Here is a 27,880-nt window from a genome sequence, read left to right as displayed (position 1 = left end):
CTAAAGAACAATACAAGAAAGGAGCAGATCAACATCGGAAGGAAGCCCCTCAATATCAAGTAGGGGATCAAGTCTGGTTATCCACCAAATATCTACCTCTAAAAGGGCCACGCACATTCAACCCAAGATACCTTGGTCCCTATTCCATCACTACCATAGTAAACCCAGTAGCGGTCAAGTTGGACTTGCCCCCGCACATGAAGATACATCCGGTCTTCCACGTCTCTCTATTAAAACCCGTGCAACCTCAAACCCGACTAACTAAATCTCCAAAACCTATCCTAGTTGATGGAGAACTCGAGTTTGAAGTCAAAAGCATTCTGGACTCCAAGATCTCCAAATCTAAACTATTTTACCTAATTGACTGGAAAGGCTACGGCCCCCAAGAGAGATCCTGGGAACCTGCTGAATATGTCCACGCTCCTCGCCTAATCAAAAGATTTCACCGAACATTTCCTGACAAGCCAAAACCCCCGGAGAAGCCCGGTTTGGGAGGGGCCTTGAGGGGGGGTACTGTCATGATCTCTGCTTCCAAAAGGTCAGGGTTTTCCCAACTCCCTTGGAAGCAGATCCATAACCCAGGTTCCGAGTGCCAACCAGTCCCAATTGGGACCTTTTGGACCCAGTCCTGGCGCCAGTGGCACCAGGCTCATAAATATGCCCAGTCCCAGCGCTGGAAGCGCCGGGCTCATAATGCTTGGGTGGACTTACCTGCAGCAGACCATGCTGCTTACTTGCCTGCCAGTTGAGCCTCTGATCCTCTTCTGTTTGGAACTACTTTTCCTGTTGGGTGGGGCAGGAGCCACTCCCTAGATTCAGAACACTGGAACTCTTCTGGAAAACAGGAACTCTTTTCTTACCTAGGCGTGGCTGTGGAAGGAGACACCTAAGCACTACGGGAGGCTATTTAAACCACACCCGATGGATGAATCTTGCTTTGCGTTATTCTGCATCCTCTGCAGCAGAACGCTCATCGTGTCTTCTGCATCTGATCCTGGGCCTAAGGAAAAAGGCTTACCATCCTGAATCCAGTCTTCAGCAACACCTATAAAGACAAGAAAGAACACGTTAGCATTACGGTCTTCAGTGACAGCTCTTCACTTACCTGGTCCATCGGCTGTCACCAACGCCTCGCGCTGCATTCCGGCATCTGAAAGACAAAGGCTTACCTACTCTTCGTGCGCTCCGGAGGTCTTCGGCGCTGCATCCCGCATCTGAAAGACAAAACAAGGTGCGTTTAAAGACATTGGGGAACTTTAATACTCACGTGCCATTACTCCTTTCCACATCTAACCCAGTGGGTATTCCGGCATCCTGCAGCCGCTCCGAACTTGTACCTGCAAAATAAAAAGACAGTTAGAGCGCATCGTGAAGCAGGCAACAAGCGCTTACTTACGTGCTTCCAGGCGCTTCTATCCATCACACGGGCTCCATCTTCAACTCACTTCAGCCCGTCATCCGCCATCGCCGGAACCCTGCAAAACAAGAAACATCATTACTAAAGACTTTAAAGACATTAGAATTACTCGAAACTTACCGTTCGTGCAGTAAACGACGGACAGCAGTCCTCTGAAATCAAGAGGCCTGCTCCCCTTATCCAGTGAAGAAACTGGTTACAGCACCCTGCCCCGAGGCAGATGGAGAGCACGGCGTTCACTTACCTAAGGTGAGAGCGTTAACCTTTGGGGTTCTACAGGAGAAGAGAAAGGGAAGGAGAGACATTCAATAACCCAGTTCCTTAATCCCATATTTTCTATCTGCAGACATCTTACCCTTCAAGTCAGACATACAGTGCACAGAGGTCCAGCCCAAAGAGCCAGCCATGTGTTACACATCACCTTTGCAGATACGGTATACGCCCAGTCAAGACCGGCGCCTCTACGGGAATCAGGTGAGCGTTACAATTACTGTCATCTTTTTTAAAAATTGGTACAACTATGGCTTTTCAGCAGCTGTCCAGGATGGTGCCCTTATACCATATGTCAGTAAATAGTTGGAATAGTAACACTGCCCATTTTCTTGGGTTACGTTTAATTACAATATTTGCCAACCCGTCTGGTCCCGGAGCTTCATTTTTACATAATCCTATTTCCACCCATAGAGGTCTGTATATCCATTCCCTGTCCTATATTCCATTTTCATTGGGTTAACTTAGCAAATGTTACCTTCAATGCAAAGTGGTGATAGAATGGTAATAGCTCCACTTCCCCATGAGCAAGCCCAGATAGAGACACAGTATAGGGAGACAACAAAGACATGAAAAGGACTAAGGCAAGACGGAGTGGGGCGGCTGCAGCATCAAAGATATATCACGCAGCACAAGCAATATCACCTCATATGCGCATAGACGTTGAGCTCTGCCGAAGTGGAAGAAAGGAGAAATTACAAGGGTGTTTACCGCCACCAAAGACATGGTTAGACAAAGTGGAGGGAGAGGACTGACACAGTGTCCTCTATTAGAGAAGGGAGGAGGGCGGCCGCAGTACATACCTTGGCAGCAGATGGACAAAGACAATTTCAGAGATAAGTTACCATCGTTGACTGCAGAGGCTGAGAAGTGGATATACGAGCTAGAGACTGACAGCAAGGACCACAGTGGCGGTGGGTGATGAGAAAAACTTGCTTTCAGCATTTCCCGGGAAGGTTGCAGACGATGTATGGAAAAGAGAATGTTACCCTGGAGTAACAGTACAGAACACGACACACAATGGTTTGCCGTTCAATACTGTCAAGCAGCTGTGTGGCACGCTCTAAGAGTGCATTAGCCAGATACCTCTGACATTAGCGCAATTATGGCATGAAAAATGAGGAGAACCAGGATCCACTTCAATATATTCAAGTTATTCAAGAGAAGAACAAGTTACTTACCCATGGTAACGTTCTTTCGACTGGATGTTCCTCCCACGTATTCCTTATCTTTGATATTTCCAATATCCAGCTTGCTGCCTTAAAGGTTTTTTCAGCAGGGGGGGGGATATGCGTCGATGCCTGTCGACTCGATGTCCTCGCTGGCCTCAGTCTCGATGTCGACATCACCGCAGGTATATGTAGTACGCGCAGGGCCCGCTGGCTTCAGTTCCGTTTTGATGAGTGGAGCTTTACCTTGTATTTGACGGTTATTCACCCTGAGAGAGCGTAGACTGGAATCGCAAGGGTACTGGGGGGGGGTAGGTTGGGAGGGACGATAAGGACTACGTGGAAGGAACATCCAGTCGAAAGAACGTTACCATGGGTAAGTAACTTGTTCCTTGAATGGATTGTGTCCTCCCACATATTCCTCATCTTTGATACACTCCCAAAGCAGTTAAATAATTTGGAGGAGGGAGTAGAAATGTATGTGGTTATGTGTGCACAGAGTGCAACACTGCTTTTCCAAAAGCAGAATCTTGGCCCATGGAGGAGTCTAAACGGTAGTATTTAGCAAAGGTGTGCACAGACGACCATGTGGCAGCTGCACATATATCCTTTATCGGAACTCCCCTCTGCAATGCAGACGAAGTTGCAACAACCCTGGTCAAATGAGCTCTGACATGATCTTGAGGGTCTTTACCTGCCAGTCTAATATTCGAATATAGTTATTATAATCCATCTGGAGATAGGTTGCTTGGGTGATGGCCAGTCCCAATTTGTGACCTGAATAGCCCATGAATAGCTGGTCATTCTGCCATAATTCTGCAATCTGGAGATGTAAAAGCTCAGTGCACATCTAGGGTCAAGTCTGTGAAGTCTTTCTTCCTCCTTCCCCGGATGTGTTGGAGCATAAAAAGATGGTAATGTTATCTTCTGAGTAATATGAAACTTGGAAACAATTTTGGGGAGAAAAGTAGGCTTCACTTTTAGTACCACTCCGTCTTTATGAAAGACAGTATGAGGAGGCTTGCAGGATAAAGCCTACAGCTCACTCACCCTTCGGGCTGATGTAATTGCCACTAAGAATACAGTTTTCAGAGTTAGAAATCTTAATGGAGACGAATGTAGAGGCTCGAAAGGAGTTCCCATCAAGTATTTTAACACTAAGTTGAGATCCCATAGTGGATCTTGAAACGGTGTTGCAGGGTAAACATTCGCTAGTCCCTTTAAAAATTGCACTACTAGAGGAATCTTAAAGTAGGAGACTTCCTCTGAAGTGCGCTTAAAATAGAAAGCGCTGCCAAGTATCCCTTGATGGGACCAATCTGGAGCCCCAGATTTGCCAGATGTAAAAGAAAGATAACACCATTTGTGTATTACATGAGAAAGGGTCAACATTCTTATCTCTACACCAGCTGCAGAACTTATTGCAGCGGTATAAAGATCTGGTTGCTGGCCTTCTGGTCGAAAGCAAAATCTCCATTACGTCGTCCGGGAGGTCCTAATCCTTGTATCTCAGCCTCTCAGAAACCATGCGTGAAGGCTGAGAGTCCTGATATCCGGATGGAGAACCCGACCCTCCTCTCGTGAGAGAAGGTCCTCTCTTTGTGGAAGACGTATCAGAGGGCAGATGGACATGTCCAGAAGGTCCAGGTACCACGTTCTCCTGGTCCAGGTCCTCAGCTGAAAAGGCATTACGCCCCCGCAGAGACCCATGAGGACAGGGATTGGAGGAAAAGCATAAAGGAGTGGAAACTCCCAGTCCACTACAAACGCATCTCCTAGAGCTCCTCTCAAGGGAATTTCCCTTGAGCAGTACAGTTCGCACTTTCGTCTGGCATTGGTCGTGAACAGTTCCACTTAAGGGGTTCCCCAAAGGGTGAAGATCCATTGAAGGACAACATGCGTCGATGGCTTCGACGATAGCGTTGATGGCTTCGACGGTAGCGTCGATGGCTTCGACGGTAGCGTCGATGGCTTCGACGGTAGCGTCGATGGTTCTCCATAGGTATCGGGCCGACGTCGTCGATGGCGCACTTTTCGGGCCTGTAATAGAAGTTTCCTTCAATGTTGATTTTTAAGTCTTTGCAGAGACTTTCTCTCATTTTGAAAGATGAGATCGCTCTCGAGGAGATTCGGCGGCCGGGTCCGAAAAAGCACGGCCCTTGTGGTTACGAGCTCTTTCGACTGGAGCATCGCCTCTAGGTGCTGTCAAGGAGGGCAAGGCCACGTTCTCGAACACCTTTAGCATACAGAGTCTAAACTCCTACCACTGTGCTGGTGTACTAGATTTGGAAGGACAAACAACCCCTTCAGGTGAACTGGAAGACAAGGTGGATGGCGACCTATGGTGCCTCTTTTTTCCATGCCTCGAAGTGGAAGAGTGGTGCGAACCACTTCTCGGACGGGAACGTTTAGACCTCTTTCGATGAGGAGAAATTGTTCTCGACTCGTCTGATGTCTTTCATTTAGATGGAGTACAGACTAATTTTGAGGCTTACCTGTCGCCAACTTCCCTCTATGCTCGCTCAAGGCTTTGGCTGTCATCGACAGGCAATCATCGCACACTGTCATGATCCCAGCACAGGAATACAGATTCCATACAGTAAAACTAGGGAGGCAGGGAACTTCATATCCATCAGTGGGTCAACAGCTTGGCGCAAGAGACATTTACCTCACTCCTAGCATTGTACCCATAGGCTCATTACAATTACATTGCCTTCCCTACCTTCAACATGGCCACCGCTAAGTCCATAGATAACTCACAGTGATTTATACACCTGTTGCAGAGGGAGCTACTTAAGCCCCACCTCTGCCAAAGCTCTCGCTTTGCGTCTTCTCTGCTGACAGCGGGTAACGCTTCCAGCGATCTCTGACAGAACCTGTCAATAGAAGAAAACGAGTCAAAGAAATTAATTTCCACAGCAAAATTAACAGAATAGCAGTAGAATTAAAAAGCCTTACCGAACCAAAGTATTTTCCTCAGTCCGCGGTTATATTCCTAGTCTCTGCATCTTTCTGTCAGAAGCTGCGTCGCAGCCGCAGCATTTCTTCTCTCAGCAGCTTTCATCCACGGTCGCAGTGTATTCTTCCTAAAGTTTTCCTCAGCAGTGTCTGCATCGTCCAAAGGTATGGTCTTCAACAGTTTTTCTGAAGACCTGCAAAACAAAAAAGGTATTTGATGAATTAATGAACTTGTAAAAAGGAAAGAAAGAAGTTACATATGTGCTTACCTGAAGTCTCAGCAAGGCTTTTCTTCACTTATTTCTTACTGCACTTGTTTCTGAGGGCAGCTATTACTTCGTTTTTTTGACAAACCGACGTAAATTAATGTTTCCACAAAACATGTATAGCTGCAGCCATACCACAGCATCAGCCCTTGTTAGGGAACCACGAAGCTGCAAAAACTAAAGGAAATTCTAGCAAGAGAGAAATATCCAACGATATTCAGTATCTGATGAACTGTATATAATAGGTTTTTTCACCAAAAGACTTTCCCAAGATACTGTTCGAGGAAGTTTTAGACATTGTTCAGTTAAGAATTTTTGGACACCGCAGCCCCCTCAGATCAAAAGTCACCTACCCAACGAACCCCTGTAGAATACAGGATGGAGAGCTCCACAAAACAAAAGCACAGGTGAGAAGGGTGGGTTATTTCAAGTTCCACTGTATCACAGTTTTAGTTTGTGGAGGGGGATTACAATAGTGGTTTTGTTATAATTGTTGTTTCCACAGAATCAGTGCCCAGACAGAAGGTCCTCAGCTGAAAAGGCATTACGCCCCCGCAGAGACCCAAGGTAAGCGTTACACACTCCGAACACAGATGATTTGACCCCTCAAACACAACAGGCAGATCCTGTGCAGGTCCGTCATGGACATCTTTGCACCGCAGTCACAGCACTTCTTGAAGTCGGATGGAGGAGTGGACGAAGTCGATGACAAAGCCTTATTGTGTCGAAACTCGAAGAGTGATGATGAATTTTCGATGAAAATACGAAGACTTCAAAAGTATTCCTGTCTGGAACTAAGCGTTACGCATCCGGAGCTGTGAAGAGCAGAAAAACGGAACTGAGGCCAACAGGTGCTGCACGTGCTACATATAGCTGCAGTGATGTCAACATCGAGACGGAGGCCACCGAAGCACATCACCCCCAGCTGAAAAGTTTTTTCCGAGGCAGCAAGCTGGATATTGGAAATATCAAAGATAAGGAATACGTGGGAGTGCACAGTCCATTCAAAATGGAGGTTAGAGACGAGTGAACTGGGGGACAAAACAGTGGTATTATTTTATCATATATTATGTCAGGGGTTACCTGAACAGGTGCAAAAGCAGTGAACAGAAAGCAGGAGGAAGCAAAGCTAGTGCAGAAAAAATAATCAAAATATACAATGGAAAAGGCAATGTTAACCAACGCGGAAGGAGCAGGTGTGCTCCATGCCCAGTACAGACCGGCACCCACAGGGGGAGGCTTTGCGGGGAGACCTGCACCAAGGGTTTAGAGGGAGATGAGGAGCACCCAGGGGAAGCGTGCACAGACATAAAATGCAGCAAAGACCGGAGGAGTTTCAGGGGGGCTATTATAGACCAACGGGAGGACCACCACAGTGTTGGGTGTGTGGACAGATGGGGTACATTTCTCGAGTGTGTAGAAGCAGAGGCGGGAGGTGGGATGCTACAGAATGGGAGAATGCTGCACCAACCAACATACCGGGCAGAGCAGACTATTATGCCCAGGACCAAACACAGTGACAGACTCAAGACCCGTACCTGCAAGCACATCAGCCTAGGACATAGGCACCACAAATACAGGGACTGGTACAGCCATACACAGTAGATGCAGAGACACATGCAGCCACCACAAGCAGCACTGCAGGACGCTGGGACACGGACACTCGCAGACTCAATGGGATCGACTCCCATTCGTAAGTTAGAGGGGTCGACTGCTTTGGGTGGCAACCCATTCACGTGAACCGGGATGTTCATTTTACCCACAATAGGACAGGCCACAGACAGACCTGATGTTTTCAAACCTATCTGTTACACCCACCCCAGCAGAGGAACCACACATAGGGGTGACGATAGGTGACAAGAGTTTCCTTTCTCATGGACACAGGCGCAACTAGAGCCTGTATTAGGGAAGGGAGATACCCAATGGCAGGCAATGCCATGAATGTGCAGGGATTATCTGGGGCGACGGAATTGGTTCCTTTTACAGATTAACTCTCACTCTCTATGAGGGAGCTTGACTTGGCTTTGCCACCATTGTATTCCCGACAGACACCAGTGAACATAATGGGAAGAGACATAATGAGTAAACTCAATATGACCATCTCATTTACAGACCAGGGGATAGCCTGTTCAACATCAGGAATTCATTGCATGAAAGTGAGCGAGATTGTCCAGGCATATTGTGGGCACACGGTACATAGGCGGTGCCAGCAGAGATTGAACTGTTTCAATACGGGGTAGATTTATTGATATGAAAGGTGGTTTGCTTCCTAATCTGTGCACAAAAACAATTCTAAATGCAAGGTTAAGCTTGGTTTTAATTCATATCAAGATAGCCTTGAGGCCTAGGCCTAAGCTTAACCTTGCATTTAGAATTTGTGTTTTTGTGCACAGATTAGGAAGCAAACCATCCTTCATCACAGTTTTCTCTCGTAGGCAATTTTGGCAGGCAGACAGTATCCCTCATCAAGAGAGGCAGAGGAGGGCATATACGAGACAATTGCAGCATTAGTAAAACAGGGCATTCTGGTACCATAAGAGTCACAGTGTAATGGCCCAGTGTACCTTGTGAAAAGGCAAATGGGGGGGGCATGGCATTTTATACAGGATTTGCACGCTTTGAACCAGATTGTAGAGGCAGAATTTCCTTTAGTTCCAAATCTAGCAACAATTTTATAGCATTCCCACGGAAGATACCCACTTCATGGTAATAGATATGAAGAATGCTTTCTTCGCTATACCACTCCACACAGTCTCACAGGACTGGACTTCCTTTCTATACAGAAACCAGAAGTGGGAACATACTAGGCTCCCACAAGGGTAATGTGAGTCACCTTCCATATTCAATAGGGTCCTCCAAATGGATCTAAACAACGTACAATTGCAAAATACTGTCATACGGTACGTTGTCAAAATTTTGATTTGCAGAAAGTCAGAAATGCAGTGCAGAAATGACTCAGTACACATATTGACAGTATTAGCAGAGAAAGGATACAAGGTAGATCAGGCAAAATTACAGTATTGCCAGAAGGCGGTGCTGTACATTGGACAGCTGATCTCGCAGAAAGGGCGTAAAGTGACACCAGAAAGGGTGGAGACAAGGGCGGAGACAATGCATAGGATGCCAAAACCTATGACAGAGGCAGAAGCAACAATTTGTAGGTCTCTAGAGCTTAGATATTTCACTACAGTACATACATAAGACTACTGTTAAGTGCACCCAAAGCACCACAGAGGGGAGGGCACACTACAATTGACATCAGAAATGACAGATGCATTTGAGGAGCTGAAGAAAGCAATATGCACATCTTCCATGTTAGGGATCCCAGATTATCAGGAAGAATTGTATTTGTTCTCAAATCAATGGCATTCTATAGTGGAAATTTGATCCAGGGGAACACGCACTGGCTGCTGCTGCATTTGCAGTAGAGAAGTCAGCCAGTTTCACATATCACAATGGGGTGTAGCCCCACCCTTTTTGAGGAGCATGCTCTCTTTGCAATACTTGAACGGGCCAAAAGTACACTGACCACACAGAGGGCTTCAGGGTACAAAGTGATCATCTCAAATCCAGCCATTAAGGCTGTAAGATGCAGAACTGTGAACCTGGTGACATTTGTAGCTGAGCAAATAGAGGAGGGAGACTACATGCATGATTGCAGCACACACATGGAGCAGTATGACAACCTTGCAAAAGTGGGAGAAAAGCCACTTGAGGGGGAGAAGTGCTTTACATTGACGGTTATTCGACGATAGACCAGACCAAGGGGGGGAAAGACACACAGGGACGGCAGTAGTGAAAATAAAGACAGACGGTACAGCTGAAGCAGTATCAAGGGCACATAAACTGTCACATTTTTTCAGCTCAGGCAGAATTAGTGTATATGTTATGTTATTTGCCATTTATATAGCACTCTATATATCATTGTTATGACCTCAAAGCGCTGGTGGCATTCGAACAGAGCAAGGACCAGAAATTGACAGTTTGTTCGGACCTATGAGGCTAAGAACCTCAGGGTCATTTCTGACTCCACACTTTCCTTCTCTGCCCACATCTCTGAGGTCTCTACTTTCCTGCTGCACCTCCTCAGAGGTACTCTGCCTTTCCTCTCCTTCCCCCAGAAGCTCCCCGTCTCCCAAGCTCTGGTTCTCTCAAGGTTGGACTAGTGTAACAGCCTCTATCTAAATCTACCTGCCTCTACTCTCCGCCCTCTGCAACTAATCCAGAACAGGACTGCGAGACTCGTCCTTGGCTTCAAGTCCTGGGATCATGTCTCTCAACTCTGAAATCTTTCCACTGGCTCCCATCTAGTCCGCTAGGATTAAATTCAAAACCCTCTGTATTGTCCACAAGGCTTTCTGGGGCCTGGATCCAAAATATCTTCAGCTATCCCTCCGCAAATACCTCCCCTCTCGAGCTCTTTGCTCCTCTACTTTTAACTCCCTCAGGGTCAGTCGTTTTTCAAAGAAACGAGCTGGGGGTAGATCTCGGTCTTCAGCTGGGGCCTCCCTCTGGAACAGCCCCCCCCTTGCCACTCTAAAACTTGAGGAGAACTATCTTCGGTTACGGAAGCTCCTCAAGGCCTTCCTGTTTGCTTCCGCTTTACCTCTCCCCTGCTGAACTGCTCTCTTGGCACCGTGCACCTGGCCACCCTCTGTCCCCTGGGCCCAGGTACCTGCGCACCCTGCCACCCTCCTGCACTGCCTCCTGGCCACCCCTTGCACTGGGGACTGTATCTGTACCCATACAGTTCCCCACACAGCCATTTTTCTTCTTTTTTTCTGCACTTAGACTTACCCATTCTGCTGCCTTAAACACAGCACTTTCTGACTGCACAATCACTGTTAATTGCCTCTATTATCTATTTATTATTTATATGTTCATCTCTGCTCTGCACTTTCCCCCTTCCATGCACTTCTCCCCCCTTTTCCTTTCCCATGCACTTACGTGTTCTCAAGGTCACTGGGCCTGGTAAGATCATTTTGTTCTCCCCTGTTCCCCCCTCCCTTGCCTTGTCGCGCTCTGAAACACTTGTGTACAAGCGCAATATAAATAAATTAATCATATCATATCCGCCTATGTGACATCTACAGTAAACTCTGGGTTGCCACGCTGGCAGAGGAGGGGCTTCTGACAGCTGATGGCACGTCAGTGCAGCACGCCAGTACAGCACGCCCCCCTATTGGGCAGACTCAAGAGGCAATTCAACTCCCAGCAGACATAACGGTTGTGAAGTGCCAGGCACCTACGAGGGGGGAGGACCCAGTCTCCACGGGCAAAAAAGCAGCAGAAGCGAAGCATGCAGCATATTTTGTCAACATTTAAGATTGTGATACTCCATCCCGCACACATAGTCCTGTGCGCACAGTGGTCTTACAGGAAGGGTACAGCGTGTTACCAGTGACACAGATTGACAAAGTTACTCACCGTAGGGACTACCTTATTCCTAGTCCATAGTCCCCTTTCCACCATACTTGTGTGGACATTCCATCCTTCGGGACGGGACCAGAGCACTTTTGATAAAAAAGCATAAAACATTTAATTTGTGTCCTTTTATTTTTTACGCAGGCCCACCGCACGTGACCGTAACCCTACCTTCCTGAGTTCTGCCCCACGCATTACCCTTCAGTCCTTTTCTATCACCAGGTCTGAGACCATTTAAGCAATAATAGAGGATACTTATTAGAGGGGACGGCGGGCGTATTGAGGAAAGGGGAATATGGACTAGGAGTAAGGTAGTCACTATGGTGAGTAAACTGTCATACGCCTGTGTCCTGTCCCATCCCCTTTCCTCCAGATTCTCAAGCACTTACCATAGGTATTAAGGGTGGATGAAAATGTCCCTTATTGGAATACATTCTTGAGAACTGCCTGGTCAAATTGGGCATCAGCCCGGGAGCTCAGGTCTAAGCAGTAATGCTTGCAAAAAGCTGATGGGGAGGTCCACGTAGCAGCCTTGGCGATGGACTCCCAAGGGACATACTTTTGGAAGGCAACAGGAGCTGCTTTGCCATGGACCAGATGTGCATGGATGCCCTTTGGTAGTTGGAGGCCTTGAATCTTATAGGCCTCTGAAATACAATAGGCAATCCAGCGGGAAACTGATGCTTTCGAAGCTGGTTTCCCTTGCGGGTCTCCGAATGTAACGAGGAGTTGTGAGGAGCTTCCGAGTTCACTCGTTCTAGCGAGGTAAAACCTCAGAGCTCGCCTGCTTTCCAGGTTGTGTAGAAAACTCTCAGCATCAGATGCCGGGTTCGGTAAGGAGATTGATTGGTTCAAATGAAAATCAGGAAGGAAGGAAGGAAGGAAGGGATAGCACAACCTTATCCCTTTGTAAAGTGAGGAATGGATGTTCCACGGAAAGAGCTTGGAGCCCGCTTACTCGCCTTGCTGATGTTATAGCGATCAGAAAAGCAACCTTCCAAGAGAGGTACTTAAGATCGGTAGTGGCCATGGGTTCAATGGGCTTATGGCATAAAGCAGTTAGAACTACATTCAGACCCCATTTGCGATGAGGGGTCTGAACCGGCGGAAAAAGATGAAGACCCACAAAGTGTCTTTTGATGACTGGGTTAGTCACTGAAAAGGAACAGCTGTCTGTAGACAGGAAGGCCGCAATGGAAGATAAATAAGTCCTACATGACAGAACATGCATGCCAGAAGCTGCGAGGTCAGACAAACGATAAAACTGTGTCGACAGAAGCATGCCTGGGATCAAGCTCTTTGGCTAAACACCAATGGCAAAAACTGAGCCATTTCTTCCTCTACTGTGCCCTTGTAGAGGGCATCCTGGCCGCTTGGATAATGCTCATGTTGTCCTCAGACAGATTGAATTGCGCTAAAGATCGGAACGCAGGCACCAGGCTGCCAAGCTCAATGATTGCGGGGACGAGTGCCACAGCTGGTGATCGCTTGGGTGAGGAAGGTCGAGAATCTGCACCAATCTGATCCGGGGTGGTACCGACAGATGCGGCAGTACCGAAGACCAGAACCTGGTTGGCCACCAAGGAGCCATGAAGAGGAGAGTGCAGTTCGATGCGCTCCTGAGTTTGCAGAGTGTAGATGAATCAGTGGTAATGGACGGAAGGCATAAGCTTTCAAGTGGTCCCACGGGATCTCCAGGGAGTCCCTCAAGGAAGACGCACCCAGCACATCCCTGGACGCATAAAGAGGACGTTTCCTGTTCGGCTTAGGGAGTCTGAAGCCACTTTGATGAGACCCGGGATGTGTACAGCCTGGAACCAAACGTTGTGCTGGATGGCCTAGTCCCAAATTTGTATAGCAAGATCCACAAGAGGAGATTTGGTGCCACCCTGCTTGTTGATGTAAAATGTCGCCACAGAGTTATCTGTGCGAATAAGGACCACACTGTTGGTGATGATCGGTTGAAAAGCCTTGAGCACCAGGAGTTCCAGGTAATCGATATGCAACTGTGCCTTGCGGTTTCCACAAATCGTATACTTCGAGGTGATGCAGCATCGCTCCCGACAGCAGAAGGGAGGAGTCTGTCGCAACCGTTGCTTGTGGGCAGGGCTCCTGCAAGGACGTCCCAACTGAAAGGTTGTTGGCGGACGACCACCATTGTAGATACGCTGTCATGCAGGATGGAACTGGAATCATCTGCCTGGAACCAGCATCTCCGAAGAGCTAGCTGAGTGCGCCTCATTTTCAGGCGTGCAAGAGATAGAGTTAACACACAAGAAGGCATGAGGCCTAGAAGTGTCTGGAACCATCAAGCCGTCATGTGTTAAGACTGGAGGAAGAGTTGGAACATAGTCGACAGGTCTGCAATTCTGTACTTTTTTTAGGAACACTTTGGTACTGACAGTATTCCAACGGAAACCCAGAAAGATATACATGAACCCCCTGCAGTCTGAGGAATGCTGCAATGACCGACATCTTTGTAAAGAAATGCAGCGCCGAGCTGAGACCAAAAGGGAATACACGAAACTGGAAGTGTTCTGCTCCCACAGACAACTGCAGATATTTTCAATGCGGGCACCAAATCAAAATGTTCTTGTATGCGTCCTGAAGGTCTACCACGCTGAGCCAGTCGCCCTTCGGAGAGAGGACTTTATCTGGCAGGGCGTAATCATCTTGAATTTCTCATGGGGAAGAAAGAGATTAAACTTGTAAAGATCGAGTACAGTGCGCAGGCCAGCCTGGTTGGGTATGGGCACTGAACAGAAGGGAGTAGTAGCCCTCCCGTTGCTCCCCAGGCGGGAACAGTCTTCACTGCTCTGAGGTCTAGAAGTTTCTGTACCTCGGCTTTGAGGGATGGTGACCCAGTCTGCTCGAAAGGAGGATAGAAGGATGGGGTGGGGGGTTGGGGGGAAGGGGCAATCCCATCGAGCGATTGACAAAACACACCTGTCCTTTTGATGGTCTGCCACGACCCCAGATGAGACGGCATTTGTCCTCCCACAGGAGTCTCGTGCGACCGATGAAAAATATCATTTGGATGATTTGTCGGCAGGGAGACTGCCTGTTCCAGGTGAAGAGGCTGTTGCCGTTAGCCGATGGAAAAAATGGCCACCTTCTTGTTGCTACTTATGGCGGGGCCACCAGCCAGAGCATCAGATCGGCACGCACAACGATCCTGACAACCCCTGAAGCCAGACAAGGACCCTAACCTCTGAGTATAAGGAGTCTTTGCTGGAATTTTCTCAAGGACAAACAAAGACTTGCCGTTTGAGTGCTTGCCTTGGTCTTGGTTAGTTCCTCATCCGTGCAGGAGTGAAACATTTCTTTACCCTCTAAGGGCGATCATTCCTCAGCATTCCTCAGACCTTGTCCTGAACCTCCTTCGAGAACTTAGTAGCATGGAGCCATGCTTGGCGGGAGATGTCGACCCCGACCATAAGGCCTCGAGCGGAAGTGTCTACGTGATGGACCACAGCCTCCAGTAGGTCCTGCGCCAGAACTCTGGCATCTGACAAACCGCCTTTAAAATCCTCAAGCTTATCAGCAGGAATACATGCCTGGAAGTCAGCTAGCTCCTTCCACAGTTCGACATTGGCCACTGCCAGGATAAGCTCTGTTAGCCTGACACAGCCGAAGAGCCGAATTGGAAAAAAACATTTCCCAATGGCGTCAAGAAGCTGGTCGTCCTTGGAGTGGATCTGGGCCGCTGCAGTGGAGGACGTAGAGGCCGGCTTGGAGGGAGCCGGCAAGCGGACAAAGAGGTCTACAGCAGCATCAAGCTTATAACGAGCGTCAATCTTCTTGTTCAGATGCTGCCTGGAATTAGGTTTTTCCCAGACTTTACAGGCCTCAGCCAAGACGTCCTTCTGGATGAACAAGCCATTGCGCTCCTGCATCGACAGAGTGAAGGCTCCAGAAAGCGCTCCCTCCTGTGGAGGTGGGGCCTCGGGTATTGGGATGTCTAGCAGCGCCATCACGTCCAGTACACGGTTGTGAAAAGCTCTAATAGAGCGGAGTGGCTCATCGCTGTACTTGTCCACTTGGTCCTCATCCAGTGAAGCAGGAGCAGAAGGCTGATCCGCAGCACGTGAAGCCTCAGGTGTTCGTGTTGTTTGGCAGGGCCCCCCCCCCCCGACATCCTCCTATCGGGGGAAAGCAGAGGCAGAGAAGGAAGTGGAGGGAGCAGGTCATGCAGCGAGAGGTGGAGGAGGTGGCACCACCAGAGCCTGCGTAGGATATGCCGCAGTAGAAGGCGTAGGCTACATTTCCTTAAACAGATCCTTAAAGTAGGCCTTTGTGGGATCAGAATGCATGAGCGTCTGAAGCTTCCCAAAAAACACATCTTCGGACGAAGGTCTACGCGCTTAAGTGGGCAGAGGCAGCTCAGGAGGGGCATACCCCCATGACCGCAAGGAGGATGGTTGCCACGATGGACCCACATAGATCAGAGGCGGGGACGCAGGAGTGTGCGAGACTATGTGGCAGCTGTGCTAGAGTACGCCAGTCCATTGGAGGGCAGAACGGGTTCTTACTCTCCACAAAGCGTGGAAAAGGCTGCTCAGCCCCAAAATGAGGCCCCTCAGCGCCAGCCGTGGTGAACATTGGTGTAAGAGAGGTAGTCAAAATGGCCACCCTGGACCGCAGGTGTTAGGCTGCCATTTTATCAACGCCTGGGGCACACTGCATCAGAGGAGTAAGTGAGGCCTTAGTCACCTGAGGGGAGTCAGGGGTCTTATGTGACCCTCGACAGAGCCGGTACTAGCGGATCTAGGGCGTGTCCCAACACCTTAGGGACAGCTGAAGAATTTGGCCCAAAAAGGGAAACCGCGGCCGAGCCGGCACTGGAAGGCCTATAGTGCGTGACCGCCTTCTTTGCCCCCTTGACAGAACTGGTGCCTCCACAAACCCGAGTTTGGGAAGGCTGAGGGTGGTGCCCTACAGCCGGGACCTTACATGGGGGTCACTCTATCCTGTCAGTGTTCAATATAGCCCCAAAAAGGGGAACCTCAGAAGTAACCCTGGTACTTTCAGCCGGGACGGGACCTCGAGCCGAGATTTGGTGCAAATAGTTCCCGATGTGGAAACCTCACGGCAAATCCCGGTATCAAAAGCCCCAGAAGAACTGGGCACAACTTTAGCCCCAAAATAGTGAACCTCGGAAGAACCGTGTTTGGCAGGCCCTTGTGGGGGTCCATGGAGTAAACTCTGGTGCACCTTTTAGGCCCCTTGCGGGACACCTCAGGAATATCCCTGGTAGAAGAGCTACTGGAGCCCCTCCCGGATCTGGAAGACCCCAGGAAGGAACTTCTTACCAGTCGTTTCCTTTTTTCGTCAATGAAGAGCTGCAAGTGAGGTGGAGGAAAGCATTGAAAAATGTCTTCTTACCCGACAAGATGACGCTGGAGTGCATGGACAGAGAGGGAGTTGCAATAGAAGCACGAGTCCCAGCGGTGTTCTGGGCCTAAGCACTCCAGGCAAAGAGAATGGGGATCTGCCCTCGCGAAACAACGTTCGCATGAGGAACAGGGCACGAATCCCAGACACTCCAGCAGGACAAGATGACCATGGAACCGGAGCAGGAATGAAGGACAAGGAAACAACAAAAATTTCCCAATGATGCAAGTGCGTCCGAACGAACGAACGAACGGAGAAAAGGACTGAAGGGCGATGCGCGGGGCAGAGCTCAGGAAGGTGTGGTTATGGTGACATGCAGTAGCGCCGCATAAAAATAAAAAGGGCACAAATTACATTTTTTATGCTTTTTAACAAAAGTGCTTTGGTCCCGTCCTGTAGGATGGAATGTCCCTACAAGTATGGAGGAAAGGGGACGGGACGTAGGAGTAAATGGAGTTGCATGGAAGTGTACCAAGGGAGGAAAAGGAATTATGGGTAAGGAGGGGATGCTCTGTATCTCCATCGAACGCCTTATGGCGACAGGAAAGTACAGGCAAGCTTTCGATGCCACTGTCATCATTACAGACTACACTTACACAATTACACCATCCTACCCTCATGGGGAAGGTTGTACTTGCTGCTCACACATTGGGGAAGAGTGGTTTTGTCCCCATTTAGCAGAACATGTGATCGCCTTTGTAGACAACTGTGTTACTTGTAAGAGTTTTACTGCGGGCATACATTGAGGGTAGTGAGAGGAGCCATATCTTGTCCACTAGGTCCTTTTCAACATCTCCATGTAGATGACAGACATGCTCTATGTCAGGGCTACCACTATATGATAGTGGTTGTGTGCCCATTTTCACAATGGATCGAGGCTGGTCCCTGTTCACACCCAAATGCCCTTAGAGCGGTAAGGTTCCTAGTTAGAGAAGTTGGGGACATGTGTGAGGTCTGGCGGTCTGACAATGGCCCTCACTTTGCTAATGAAGTATTTCAACACATAACTTTACTGGGGATTCCGCACAATTTTTCCTGTGATCAACAAGGGTGTGTGAACTGCTCAACGGCCTTTTTGAAGGAAAGAATAGCCTAAATAAGAGTTGGCTACATTGTCTGCCCTTAGCCCTGTTTGCATTGCGCAACCAGCCTGGGTCCGATCACCATTTAAGGCCACACGAGGTGGTAACCGGACGGTGCATGCGTCTTCCCCTGGCTCCTCCCACTAGTGCTTTAACAGATGAAAACTCGGTGTTAAATGTTGTCGGTACTGAGATGCAGGAGTACGTGGCTTTTTTGATGGCTAGTGCATCTTTTATTTCTCGCCAACTGCAGGCACAGCAGGCGAGGTCAAAGAAGAATGAAGAGGGCAATATTCCAGAGGACAATGAAAGTCACCTAGCACCGACATAGCTTTACCCTGGGGACTCGGTGCTGCTCAGGAACTTCAGCCAAACCTGAAAGAAGCAACCGATCGAGCAGTCAGAATATGAGGCAAGAGAGCCTGGAACTACATTGGAGACGTGAAACCCCACCGGGTAGAGGCCTCTCCCAGGTGTGAAGAAGAGGGCGATTTGAGGCAATGGGAAGAAACAAATACCCAACCAAGAGAGACAAGCAGCAGATGTGCAGCCAAGACTTACACGCTCTAGGGCAAGAGAGCTAGGACAAGGACTTTAACGTACACCTAGATATGGCACACTTTTTTTTTGTTTCTTTTTTTTTTTACACATAGCTATTCATCGTGAAAGTAGCAACTGTTATTTTTGTGTTCCATGAGTTACCACAGGCCCCTAACCTTCCAGGATTACTTTGTGCAATGTATTATACAGTGTGAATTAGAGAGAAAGGTGCCTCCTGGTCTATTTTTTCATGCATTTTTGCTTTATCTGGCCCAAACGTTTCCGCCACTTAATCGCGAAAACCTGTCATTAAAGTGCTCAGTGACACCAGAGCCTGTATTGTGTGGGAGCGCCTGTTCTTCATCGCACAATACTACACCCGTAGACCTTGAGCTAACATACATTAAGACCATAATCACGCATTTGAGGGATTTCAGGCGGGTTTTCTTCATCCCATTTGGAGTAACACAAGATTCCGAAGAGGAGTACGTTATAGGTGCCATTATTAAAAGTGTGATTGTGATATTATGTGCCTTCTGTTGTCTCTACCTCTTTACCCTCATCCTCGTACGAAGGCTATTTTTTTGAAGATGAACCAGCTGCGACACATATTAACGTAACCCCAACCCAGGAAGGCATGGCCACCATATCAGGTAAGGCAATAAGCACTGCCAAACACGTAAAGAGAAGCAGGCGCAGTGCAGACAGGTTCAAGTCAGGTTGATTCACATCTAACGGATTCGGCCTGGGTATCTATTAACATGTGGTATAAACACATGACCAAAGTAGGTAAACAAACCACTGGAGAGAGCTGTTATGTCTTCTATATCATCCCCTATGGCATGAGTGCCCCCAGAACGTTTGTGGCAACTGAAAACCCGGCCACAAGGGCCCAATAATATGATATGATAGGTTATTTATAACGCGCTTAATACCCAGAGGTTTCTAAGTGCAGACCCGGGGACCGAACCTGTGTTGCTCGGTGTCGTCTTGCTTCCAAGATGAGCATGTTGCCCCTGAGCTATCTTCCTGATACAATTGGAGCCCAAAATCAAACTCTGCTGTGGTGCTCTTCTCCACAGGCCTCATGCATTTATCATTGTGCACCACAGGAGGAAGATTTCAAGGGAAAAGAGCTAGCTTGAGGTGGATGTCCAAAAAGACTTCCATATGAAGATAAGTATATAAAAAAAAAATAAAAAAAAATTATGGATAATTACTGAAAGAAAGATCAGGCCAGAACACCTAAATGAAGGTCCACAAAAAGGAGAAACCAGGATAGTGACACAAAAGGAGTTGGCATGTCCCAAAAGAGGACCGGTAGATATATGAGAAGAACAAGGATGCTGGGAAAGACCACAGATACTTGTGTATGGACAAGTATACACAGCTGACGGGTGGAAAGAATGAGTCGTGGGGAGCAAAGCACATGAGCTCTTAACAGTTCCAGTTCGAATAGTACAAGAGGAAAACAACAAAAGCCTAAAATAATGGGAAGCAAGTGCAAAGTTACTAACATGGGTGGAGAACGAAGCTGGTCCAATGCCCATAATACCAATCAAAGGAGCGGCATTATGCTTCCAGAATGATGGTCCAGTAAAGATTGGAGAAAACAAGGAATGTAAGCATACAGTAAAAGTTCCAGGTATGAAGGTCGGAACAGCAGTACTGATGGGCCACTATTGGGCCTGCACATCAAAAGCATACATGAAACTACCACCCAATTGGGGGGGGCGTGCTCACTGGTGCATCTGAACACACCAGCACTGATAGTACCCCAGAAGGATATCAAAGAGGATGGATTCCCCAAGATCAATGCTAGCAAGAGAAAGAAGTAAAGAGGGGAAACTATGCATCATCAAAAATGGACGAGTCGATGGATGCAATACCACCAGAGCATAGATTGTTATGCAGAACAGAAATATTCTTTGCATCCATCATTCCAGCAGTGCAGGCCAGCACAAACGCAAAATGGCTCCAGAATACAAGGTGGGAGCTGATGCAGACCATACATGTGACCGTCAGGGGGTTTAACACAATCAAAGAAGTGCTCTTAGCAGTGAGATTAATGGTGCTACAGAATAGATACGTTCTAGATCTACTAACAGCAAAAGAAGGAGGAGTTTGCACCATGATCGGGTCTTCTTGCTGTACATCCGCTCCAGCAAATGACTAAGACGATTGCACACTCGCTGAGGCGGTTACCAGATTATCAGAGAAGCATGCCAAAATGGAGGAAGAGACGAATTCTGAAGGAAAAGATTAAGGTTGGCTGTCGTATATCTTCTCATGGATACCAACATGGATGGCCAACGAACTGAAGGTATTAGCAGCAAGACTATTATTAGTATTAATGACTCTGTGTTCTAGTATGCATCACAAAAAACAAGGTGGGCCCTAGGAGCCACTCTGCCGGACATTAGTCCCGGCTAGAAGAGCTTTACCCGGATTCTTTAGCTCACTATCTTTCACAGAGGATAAATATCCCAAACATATCAGTCTTTGTCCTGCCCAGGGGCAGTCCAGCACCAAAATGCCAGGCAATTCTCCACGGAACAAGAGTACCAACAGCAACCCCAGACACGCATTTTTGGTCTAGTTGGACCTCATCAGTAGGGTGGAGCTGTGCCTCTCTAAGAATAGTGAGCAAGGGGTCCACGTCTGGATTCCCCTAGTAATTTAGGGTGAGTATACATCACACAATGCCGAAAGACGACTGAAAAGACGGGAGGGATCAAAGTACTGGTAGACAGACTCAGAAGACAAGATAATAAAGGCTCAAGATACACTGAGGGCTCATCTAACAGATTGTCCTCTGTTCCTGGCTGGAGTATTGTTCGAGTATCCCTAAGGCACCAATGACTATTGGGGAAAATGGGTTTGGTGCAATCCTGGATCAGATTGCAGGTGTGTGACATGCAGCTTCGATGATCATGCAAAATTCTATGGACACCTAGGGGAAGTGACAAAGATATGGATCCCAAAGCTGAAGGTAAATAAGGCTGGAGGAGTGGTCAACAAATCGAACAGAGGGGGATTTCAAGAGAGGGTCCCTGGAATGACCCTGCCAACTCGCAGAATGAAGAATGAAAGGTGTAACTCGCTCTTTGGACAGTTACCGACGGCACCAATGTATCACACATCTGACAAGAGATTTTCCCTCAGAGAGCCTTTCAAACCGTATCCAGTTGATGGTTTCGAGGAGACAGAGGCCTCATCATGATCCCAGCAGCACAAAGCGCAGAGCTGTTTTCGCAGAGCTGGTGTTCACATCCAAGGACAAGGCCTGTGGAAAATTCCTGGTTCCCTAGGCAGCAAGCCACCTGCAAGAATTCAGAACAAAAACCTCATAATTGCAGACAAAAGGACTTTGTTTTGTGGTCCCTTGACACGTGACCCAGCAGAGCAGGAGAAGAACAAGTTACTCTCTTACCTGGTAACGTTCTTTCGATGAGATGGTCCGACGACGTATTCCATATCTATGACAGTAATCACCACAGCTGTGCTGCTTCGGAAAATCTTTCGGCGTCTGCGTCCTGCGTCGATGACGTTGATACGCCGCCCTCGAGGACCTCCTCCGACGGCCGACGTCACTGGATGTTACAAGTAGGACGCACGACGCCCCTAGCTTCAGTTGTAGTTTTTTCCCCAGAACGTGTGGCACCAGTCTTCTGCCAGTCTGACCACACAAAGCCTTGCGGAAACGTAAGCTGCAATCGCATAAGAAATTCTGTAGCGGGGAAGGCAGGGAGGGAGCGATATGGAATACATTGTCAGACCATCCCATCAAAAGAACGTTACCAGGTAAGAGAGTAACTTGTTCTTCGAGGGGATTGGGTCCTCTGACATATTCCATATCTATGACAGACTCCCAAAGCAGTACCAATGCAAGGAGGTGGGAAAAAAATTTAGCAAAAGAAATTTAGAATGCCCAATGAAATTGCAGAGCAAAGGACCACCTTGCCAAAGGCCAGATCCTGCCCACGGATGGAATCGAGGGAGTAGTGACGTACAAAAGTAAGGACCGAAGCCCAGGTGGCTGCGTCACAGATGTTATGAATAGGAACACCCCTCTGTAGGGCAGTAGAGACAGCCATACCCCTGGTAGAATGAGCCCGCAAGCCGACTGGTGGGTCCTTACCCACCAACCGGTAACACTCAGAAATAGCCAGAATAATCCAGCGAGACAAAGTCTGCTTAGTCACAGCTTGTCCCAAACGCTTTCCAGCGTAACCAATGAAGAGTTGATCGTCCACTCTGATCTGGGACATGCGTGAAATATAAAAGCTTAAAGCTCTCCTAGGATCGCGCCTATTGAGCCTCTCCTCTTCCTTACCAGGATGTGGAGGAGGATGAAATGCCGGAAGAACAACCTTCTGGCTTAAATGAAATTCCGAGACAACTTTCAGAAGAAAGGAAGGACTAACTCTAAGGACAACCCTGTCCTTATGAAATACAGTGAAGGGTGGCTTAACTGAAAGTGCCTTTACTCACTCACTCTGCGAGCGGAAGTGACTGCAACCAAAAATACAGTTTTAAGAGTTAACAGTCTCAAAGGGCAAGAATGCAAAGGCTCAAACGGAGCACCCATCAGAAACTTGAGGACAAGGTTCAAATCCCAACCGGGTACCTGGAAAGGTGACAGAGAGAACACATTAGTGAGCCCTTTTAGAAACTGAGAAATTAAAGGAATTTTAAAATAAGAACACTTCAGACGAGCGCTTAAATATGGACAGCGCCGCCAGTTAACCTTTAACCGTACCCACTTGCAAGCCCCTGTGGGCTAAAGAAAGCAAAAAAGACAGAACCATAGGAATGTCACATGCAAAAGGATCCACATTCTTAACCCTGCACCAGTCGCAGAACTTTCGCCAACGGTACAGGGACTTAGTTGCGGGCCTTCTGGCCGAAAGCAACACCTCCCTCACGTCTTCCGGGAGGTCCCAATCCTTACACCTCAACCTTTCAGAACCCAAGCGTGAAGGTTGAGGTATCTGACCTCTGGATGGAGAACCTGACCACCCCCCTCCCGTGAGAGCAGATCGCCTCGGTAGGGAAGACGACGTGGAGGGTAGATGGCAAAGTCAAGAAGGTCCGGGTACCACGTCCTCCGGGCCCACGCCAGAGCAATGAGGATCATCCGGGAACCGAACATTCGCAACCTCCGCAGCACTTGCGGGATGACGGGGACTGGAGGAAACGCGTACAGCTGTGGGAAAGACCACTCCACCACGAACGCGTCTCCTAAGGCTCCTTTTGGCGAAAATTCCCACGAGCAGAACCTTTCGCACTTCCGGTTGACACTGGAGACGAAGAGATCCACTTGAGGGGTCCCCCAAAGGGCAAAGATCTCCAGGAGAGTCTCCTGAGCCAACTCCCACTCGTGAGAGATCGCGCTCTTCCTGCTCAGAGCGTCCGCCGTCTTGTTTTCGTCTCCGGCCAGATGAACTGCCGAGTTCGAAACTTCCTACTGGATTGCCCAGAACCAGAGCTGCATCGCCTCCCTGCACAGAAGAAGTGACCCTGCCCCCCCCCCCCCCTTTTTGATGAGGTAGTGCATGGCCACTGTGTTGTCCGTCAGGATCAGGACATTCTCTCCTCGCACAGTCGGCAGAAAAGCCTTCAGGGCAAGCCTGACAGCCCTCAGCTCCAACAGATTGATATGGAGTCTGGACTCCGGAGACCAACGACCGCTGACTGTCAACTCGTTGGCATGAGCTCCCCATCCCGTGAGGGATGAATCCGTCACGATCGTCACCTCCGGCCAGGGTAGCCAAAAAGGAGCCCCCTTCATCAGATTGCCTTCGACGGCCCACCACAAAAGGTCCTGGGCGACCGAGGACGGCACCTGAACAGGGTCTGATATCCTGCCGGAGGACTGAGACCACTGGAGCTTGAGTGCCCATTGCAAAGATCTCATCCTCAACCTGGCCTCTGGCACCAGAAGAATGAAGGATGCCATGAGGCCAAGCAATCTCAAGAACTCAAACGCTGGGAGACTCTGGGCAAGCTGTAACTTGTGCACCATCTGCTGAATGTGATGAGCCCTCACCTGGGGAGGAAAACACTGCCCCAGGGACATGTCGAGCACTGCTCCGATGTACTGGAGCCTCTGAGTTGGTGTCAAATGGGAATTCTTTAAGTTGAGGGAGAAGCCCAGCTTGTGGAGGGAGTGCAGGTGACTGACAGATGATCCAGGATTTGCTCGGGAGAGCGCGCTCTGATCAACCAATCGTCCAGGTAGGGGTAGACTTGAATCCCCCTTTCCTGAGATGTGCTGCCACCACTACCATGATCTTGGTGAAGACCCTCGGGGCGGAGGTCAATCCGAACGGCAGGACCCGAAATAGAAAGTGGGAGTCGCCAACCGCGAACCTCAGGTACTACTTGTGCTTTGGATGGATTGGCACATGAAAATAAGCGTCCTTGAGGTCGAGAGACACCAACCAGTCATGAAGTTGAAGGGCCTGGAGGACTTGAGAGAGAGTCACCATCTTGAACTTGTCCTTCCTGAAGAGTTTGTTCAAACCACGCAAGTCCATGATGGGTCTCAATCCCCCCGTCTATCTTGGAAATCAAAAAATAAGGGAAATACCATCCCTTGTTCCTCTCCGCTACAGGCACCAGTTCTATGGCACCTTTCTCCAGCAGGGATTGAATTTCCTGCGCAAGGAGCGGATCCGGACTCTTCAAAGAGAGATTCCCCGGTGGATTGTCGTGAGGCCTCTGCCGGAAAGGAAGACAGTAGCCGTGGGCTATGATCTCCAGAACCCACACATCTGAAGTAATGGCACGCCACTCTACAAGATGCTGCACCAGCCTTCCCCCCAACCGGCGAACCATGGGACATGGCCTCATGACTGAGCTGAAGCGGCTGCGGCGTTGCCTGAGGGCAAAGAGGCAACTGCCCGAGCGGCCTTGGCACCTCGAGTACCTTGTTTTCCACCTCTGGCACTCCTACAGTGGCCCCTTTGACTGGCAGCTCCTCTCGCTTTACCAAAGGATGAGTAATAACGAAAGGAACCTCCCCTCCATTGCTGCCCCCTAGGACGAAAAGGCGGAGGTTGGCGAACTGCAGCGCCCAACGACTTCGGTGCAGCTTTGGAGGTCTGCAACCTCTCAAGGCTCTCGTCAGCCTTGCTGCCAAAAAGATGTTCCCCGTCAAAGGGCATGTTGAGGAGCCGGGCCTGCACATCAGGAGCAAACCCAGACTTCCGCAACCACGTAAACCTGCGTATTACGGTGCTCGCCGCCATGGACCGGCTGACGCAATCTGCCATGTCCAAACCCGACTGAACGGCCTCACACATGGCATCCTTGCCATCCTGGAGCATAGCAAGGAAACCATCCTGTTCGTCCCCTTCGGGAATATGTTCAGCCGCTAAGGAAAAACAGTTCCACAGAGAGTGCGTGAAACGAGACAAGGCACACACGGAAGCGTCATACCCCCTGAAGAAAACACTTTCTTCGCCCAACCATCAAAACGCTTGTCGTCCCTATCAGGAGGCATGGTAGGATAAGACGCCTGCTTTGCTGGGGCTGTAGCCGCCTGCACCACCAAACTCTCGGAGTGGGGTGCTTGGTCAAGTAGCAGGGGTCGCTACTGGCTGGGCGGTATTTTCGCAGCAAAGACTTGCCTACTGCCGGGAGACTCTCCGGAGCAGTCCAAGCCGCCGCCACCCTCCTCTGTAGAGCGATATAGAACGGCAGTACCGGGTCAGTTGGTGGACCTTGGTCGAGGATATCCGTAAGGTCATCCTGAAGAAAATCCCCTGGGGGAGGAGACCACCCCAAGTACTTGGTAACCCTAGACATAAGGCGCCGGTACGAGGAGTCAACATGAGTTCCAGGCTCAGGTCTACAAAACTCCACCTCCGCAGAGGTGTCCAGACCACTGGCGTCGTGCAGAGACTGATGCAGGTCCTCAATTTGGCTATGGCCCGAGGGAATCTCATCTGGCACCGTATCAGGAACCATGCCATCATCAGAGCCCTCATCCACCTCTGAAATGTACTCAAGATGGCGGAAGAGGGCACAGAATGGGGAACAAAGCCATGCTTGACCTTGGCCAGAGCCTTTCTAGGGGGTTCCGCCGTACCCTGGGGTACCCCCATCGAAACAGCCTCGAATGGCGTCGAGTGAATCGGCGTCGACACCGAATACTGCGCCGACAGCATCGACGGCGTCGACACAGGCCTCGAGGGCGGAGCCCCGAGCGTGTCCCTCGACAGCCTGGGCACCAATGGCGTCGACTACTTCTTCGGAGGCGGAGCCTCGAAAGAGTCTGTCGACGACCTTGGCGCCACAGGCGTCGATGTCTTCCTTGAAGACACCACAGGTCCACACCATCTCGGGCGCGTCGAGGACCGGGACCTGGAATGGGCATGACGAGAACGATTCCCCTTGTCCGAGCGGGACCTTTCCCGCGAATCGTGCTGACCACCCGAGCCCGAAGGCGTACCAGCGGTGTCTCTCGACTGATCACGACTGACCCCACTCGGAGGCGCGGACGGACCAGTGCCCTGCGATTCGAGAATCACTAGCATTTTCTTAACGAAGGAAGCCCATTCCTCCGGCGTCGCATGTTTGTTGGAATAAGCGACCCGCCGACAGGCGGAGTCCTCGGATGAGGATGGGGAAGGCGACCGATGACGGCGCTTCCGGGAGTGCCTCGAAGAGGCAGAGGAGTGGCGGGACCTACTCTGGGACCGAGACCCACTGGACTTCTGACGACGATACGCAGAGTCGCCCCTCGAATCGTCCGTCGAAAGCCCCGCAGACCTTGACTTCCGTGGCTTGAACACCTTACCTACCGACAGTTTCTTCTTGCGCTCCCGCAAGGCTTTGGACCTAAGCGACTGTCAGTCGACACAATCATCCATGTCATGGGCCTCCCCGAGGCACCAGAGGCAGGCGTCGTGCGAGTCCGTCACTGACATCTTGGACCCACAGTCCCCGTACTTCTTAAAGCCCAGACGAAGGGTGGAAGACGAGGTAGACATCACGAAGGATAACTTCACAAACGAACAGGTTCGAAGAACCGATAAAGAACAGAAACTCCAAAGAGTTGAGGCACACCGAGATCTCCGAAGCGAACACGTTCGTGGAAAAAACGGAACTGAGGCTAGGGGTGTCGTGCGTCCTACTTATAACATCCGGCGACGGCGGCCGTCGGAGGAGGTCCTCGAGGGCAGCGTATCGACGTCATCGACACAGAACGCAGACGCCAAAAAATTTTCTGAATCAGCACAGCTGTGGTGATTACTGTCATAGATATGGAATACGTCGGAGGACCCAATCCCCTCGAATGCTCATTTACTTGTGGTAGAAAGAGAAGCTATTCACAGCGAGACAGAGTGG

At 49.4% G+C, this 27,880-nt stretch overlaps 1 protein-coding gene across 15 annotated transcripts in view; it reads right to left on the bottom strand.

Moving 5' to 3' along the window:
• The window catches only part of ABI2 (abl interactor 2), a 1,586,546-nt gene that overhangs the window by 714,140 nt on the left and 844,526 nt on the right, over positions 1 to 27,880 (bottom strand). The gene's annotated exons all lie outside the window — the stretch shown is intronic.

The sequence above is a fragment of the Ambystoma mexicanum genome, chromosome 9 (genome assembly GCF_040938575.1).
Source record: "Ambystoma mexicanum isolate Mex_15411 chromosome 9, UKY_AmexF1_1, whole genome shotgun sequence".
Taxonomy (NCBI): Eukaryota; Metazoa; Chordata; class Amphibia; order Caudata; family Ambystomatidae; genus Ambystoma; species Ambystoma mexicanum.
This window is presented reverse-complemented; position numbering and strand designations above follow the sequence as displayed.